The 5,104-nt window shown below is 45.5% G+C and overlaps 1 long non-coding RNA gene across 1 annotated transcript; it reads left to right on the forward strand.

Moving 5' to 3' along the window:
• The first annotated feature begins 211 nt into the window (after positions 1-211).
• LOC125947466 (uncharacterized) lies at positions 212-3,356 on the forward strand. Its single transcript, XR_007468314.1, has 3 exons — positions 212-868; positions 1,629-1,684; positions 2,217-3,356. It is a non-coding gene; the product is annotated as an uncharacterized LOC125947466 (long non-coding RNA).
• The last annotated feature ends 1,748 nt before the right edge of the window (positions 3,357-5,104 follow it).

Genomic DNA, 5,104 nt, shown 5'->3' on the forward strand with positions numbered 1-5,104 from the left:
GCGACGCTGCGACGAACCGGTTGGTCGCAGCCGAAAATCGCAGAATCGGCCCTGCGACTGCGATTTTCATCGCATGCGACGGAAATCGCACTTCCGGTTCGATAATCGCAGTGCAAAATCGCACCATGTGAAACGGCCTTAAGGACGTCTTACACGCTGTAAGGCGACCTGGCGTCAATTCTGGAACGTCCCTTACTAAGGGGCACTAACCCCCGTATTCTTAAACGCGCCTTCACTCAGCGCTTCTCCTCGACTCAGCCAAGTCGAGGCGACGAGCGTTCCTTCACTCAAGGCGCCATTGCGTTTCATGAACACTACTTCACTTTTCCTCCGCCAAGGAACGCCTTGAAAATGCGCCCTTCACTCGAGTGAAGTGCACCGACCGAGAAAAGCGTCTGATATCGAGGCTATTCTTAAATGCGCTTAGCAAAAGCCCAATTATTTAATACAGATATGTGTTTCCGTTAATTTGGCTTCGTTATAAAATGACAACACGGCGCAATGCACAAATTTAGCTCGGCAGCGCTGCCACTGTTAGCGTTAGACTGATAGATCAAGCGGGAGCTGTGTTTGAGGTCTGGCAACGATCGCTCCCCAGCAGCTGAGCACAGCGCATGGCTGAGAAACAAGAAAATTTGCGCCCGCATTTGTCTGCCGCTCATTCTTTCCTTGTGCTTAATTTGTGGTTCACGTTGCAGTTGTTAATCGTAGTTATCATGGATGATATTGTCCGTGTGTGTACTGTGACCGAGCCGGATTGACTTCGAAGGAGGCAACGCATGGAACGGCCGATGGGCAGCTTTGTTTACCTTCAAGACCAAGTGCTGCTGAAAGCTTTCTGAAAGCATCAACAGGACAAAAAGTAAGGGTGAGTGAGCAGTTCATGCACGGAACCACATTACGCTGTTGCGAGTTTGGTGAAGTTGCCGCCGCGCTATCAATAAAACGTGTCCGATGTATCCAAGCATGACTGGCTCCAGTTGCTCATGCTGCGGGCATCAGCACCCGAGGCATACTATTCGAGGCAACATACGATTGCGCGAGACGTTATTTTTTTTTTTTTTTTTTGCTTTGGAGCTTGTGGGATATTCGGCGCGACAATCTGTTATCGGTTCAGCTCTTTAAATATAAATGCAAAAGGCACCGCTCCGCGCCTGTGTCCGATGATCATTCCAGTACCGCGTAAAAAATCTTTCAGTAGAGAAGAAGCAGTTGTAGCATACATGTGGCAAAATGCATATGGTTGAGTGCGTAGCTCCGGCAGTTTTAAGGAAACAAACGTTTTTCAGTCCTGTACTTTATTTTAGAAGCCGGGGTGGTTAGTCGGTTTGTTCAAATTGTAGCAAATATCGTCAATGAACCAGCACTGGTGCCTGTATTTCCAGTGCTGCTTCACTTCAAATGTACGCTACGCAATCTTTTATTCGTCCGAAAATTCACTTGTCAGTAGTTCATTGCCAGCATTAGTGTTTTTTTCGTCTTAACGTTCCATAAACAGTGCTTTCAAGTTCACGCAACGGCTACGTTTTTTTTTTTTTTTTTTAGTTGAGCTATGTCTATTTCAGTTGCGTAGCTGCACTGAACTTAGGGTGCCCTGTATACATATCATTTTTGACATTCTGCTGCAGGATGTGGGCCTTGGAAGGACCAGCTGATGGAAAAAAATCAACGTCCGTGTTGCACGGTAAGGAATGTGACTGACGTTAAAGCATCCATAGATACGGTGCCTGCCTGTTGGAAATGCACCATATCGCTTCCCCTAAAGAACCTAGGTGCTGCGGAAGTACTTGACTGATCTGCCCGGTAGTTAGTCTGTGGTTATTTTTCATACTTATCACTAATAATATTGATGTTTTGTCAGGCCACGTTGATAAAATGGTGAAATGCACGCCGTGTTATTTAAAACCGCAAGCATGAAACAGCTATCCCATAATGAAATCAAACTCATTCCTTTTCAACAGTCATGTATTATTGTTTTGAAGAGCATAGTTATTATTATGATGTGCGAAGTCATGAGTTGCTCGTAATGTGTTACGGTTGAGACGTGAGCTTTGTTACTGCCCACAATTTGTAATGCAGCACTTTAGTATTTAGTGGAATGTTGAAGCTACGTTTGCATGAGCAAGTGTACATCAAGAAATATATCATAATTGTAATGGTTGATCTCAACTTTGTTGAACTCATGGTAGTAATGCGCTCTATACTGTATTTTTCAGCAACGCCATTGTGACTGTCTGCATCTCCATTTGGCCTGTTGTGGGATCCCACAAGACACGCTTTGTTCCTGGGTCAATTACTGAACTTCTGCAAGCCCCATGGAAGCCAACTGTCATCCGCATCGAATGGAACAAATTCATGGTTCCGGCCTTCATAATTCATCTTGAGCTGAAGTTAAAACTGGAGCTCAAACAGCGTAAATTCTGTAAGGATTTACCACTGCATACCGTCCGGTGGCCACACACGACGGTATGCTACTGTCTAGAACACTGCTAGTCTACTGTCCAGAACACGGATGGTGTTTTATTCTAGAATAGCTTTGTCAGTAGTACTACTGATTGTGTTTGTAGGATCACAGTCCACGCTCTTTTTGCAATCCTATCAGAACACAAAAAGACGAGGATAATTTTAATTTATTGTTTCAGAGATTGACACTTCGATTGACCAGAAATAATTCAGTGATACAGACGGCTTTATTAAATATGGGTTAAGAAAAGAAACCTGGATGAAAAATACAGACTTAAGCAGCAAGGTGCCTATGAAGGCAGATGTATACAAAATGCCTTTAGTAGTGATGTTTGAGCTGTTAGGATGTCAGAAAAGACATTGAGGTTTTAGCCAAAATAGTGCCACAACTACAGTGCAGCACGACACATTAACTGGAGCTCCACTCTTCTACGCTTGCACACCAACGCAAGCGCAGCGCCCTTGAAAAGGCAGTTGCTCTGCGTGGTTGCGTTGGCAGCCTGGTTCCTGCATAAGAGAAGGGGTTGGTCATAAACATACAATGATGTTAATGCACATAAAAACTAGCTTTTAACTAATTAACTAGTTTGATTTTCATAGTAAATACATTAGTTAAGAATTTTCATTGTGTTCAGGAAACCGATTTTTTTTTTTACATTGATGAGCTCGGACTGTTTTCATTTATGTTTGCAAAGATACAGTTTTAGGCTGGTTTGGCGTTTGCACAGCCAGACCGACATACACCAATCTAACACTTACATAATGCACTCACTAATAGCTGGAATGTGCACAACAAATATATGTGACATATATCTGCTACCACTTGCTAGCGTTTTCTGTATGAGGAGCTGAGTCAACTGCTACAGCTTTTTTTTTTCTTACAATAAAAATAATGTGATGTACAAAAACAATCCTCTGTTGTATTGTTATTCAATGTTTTGTATTGGAATAAAATATTACATTCCCTCTGTATACGTGCAGGTATAATTATGAAAACCATTTCATGGTTGCTCACTTCCTCGTTGGGCTTGGATGTTCATAAGCATAAGCTAATTAAACTAAATATTTTGAAGGAAGGATCACGTAATTATTGCTAACGACTGTAAATAACAGCTACTGTCACACGTCCCACGCAAAAAACAGTAACTTTTTTGGTTTCCCTATAGCAACTAACTGCATGAAATTATAGAGAAACAGAAAAGTGAACGCACCTGGTCGTTTTTAGAGAAGCTCGCCTTGCTGTGGTACGCTACGCCGTCCTTGGAATAGCGTAGCAAGTGATGCACACGAGTACAAACCGCTCAGGCGGAGCGAATTCCGGCGCTCGCGCAGAAAGACCAGCATCCAGCAATCGAGCACACAGGCACCCACTAACGGCAGGAATCTTCGCAGTTGTTTTCTTTTCATAGGTTCGAAGTGCGCCGCAGTTATGTATCGTGCAGCGTTTCAAATGGTGCTGCTTTGTATGATCCCCCGCGAGAAACACGGCACTGGCGCTGATAGTAGTTCCGGAGCACTCGCACGAAGAATACACGTATGCAGGTCATCAACTGGCTCATGCACGGAATAAGACGACAGGTCACTGCACTAGCTGGCAGTCTTCTTGACAGGACGGCCGGTCTGTCTCGGTGCCACAGTAGAATTACTCCGTTGCCAAAGCGCTCCAGAGGATTACACCAGTCCGTAAAACGATGCCCTTCAAGATGCGCAGCATCGTTAACGAAAGAAAAGCTGCGGAGGCAACTGGCGTCCAACTGAAAAAGCCGACGAGGCGAGTGACAGATCACGACGGAACCATGTTTGCGCACTATCTTTACTCAAGGAGCGATTCAAGGTAGCTGCGGGGCTACCTTGAGATTCTCGAGTAAAACGCTCGAGGTTTCCTTCACTCAAGGCGCGTTTCGAGTGGAGGGCGATTTGTGAAATGAAAAGCCGCCCTCAAGGAGCATTTCGAGTGGAGGGTCGAGTCGAGGTGCGTTTGTGAATACGGGGGTAAGTTAGGGCCTCCTTGGTGCTTCCTCACGCTTAGGAAGCCGGCATGCTACCTTCATGCTTCCTAACCGCGCTCCTCTACCTGAACGTATGCTTCTCCGCAGGACTTTGCACGCGGTACGCTCGGCTTGGATAGGTGCCGTGCGCAGCCAATGCCGCGGCAGCCAGCCGCCGTGTATTGACGTCCAGTTTGGCTCCGCAGACTGCGCTTTGTGCCATTTCTTTTGTGATTCCGTTTTTCTGTGAAAAGCGAGCGGCGAGAATGACGGCCTTGCGATATTTATCCGAAGACGATAGCTTCGAAAGCTATGCAAGGTTTCTTCGGCGTGCAAGTGAACTTCTTTACGGGACTGTGTACAAGCCTCCGCCGTTGACTCCAGTCTGGCATGTGATTGACAGGCATTATCCACTGGAACACTACAACGAAGTGGAGTTTCTAGCCCGGTATCGTTTTTCCAAGCGAGCTGTTGCAAGCATATTGACAGAGCTGCAACTGCTTTGTAACTCTGACAACAGAGGAGCGCCGCTACTTGCTCTGTTGAAGGTCCTCATCGCACTGCGTTTTTACGGAACGGGTGCAATGCAAACTGTTGTAGGGGACCTTGTGTGTGTATCCCAACCCTCTATATGCCGATGCATTTGAGATAAG

The sequence above is a fragment of the Dermacentor silvarum genome, chromosome 8 (assembly GCF_013339745.2).
Source record: "Dermacentor silvarum isolate Dsil-2018 chromosome 8, BIME_Dsil_1.4, whole genome shotgun sequence".
Classification (NCBI taxonomy): domain Eukaryota; kingdom Metazoa; phylum Arthropoda; class Arachnida; order Ixodida; family Ixodidae; genus Dermacentor; species Dermacentor silvarum.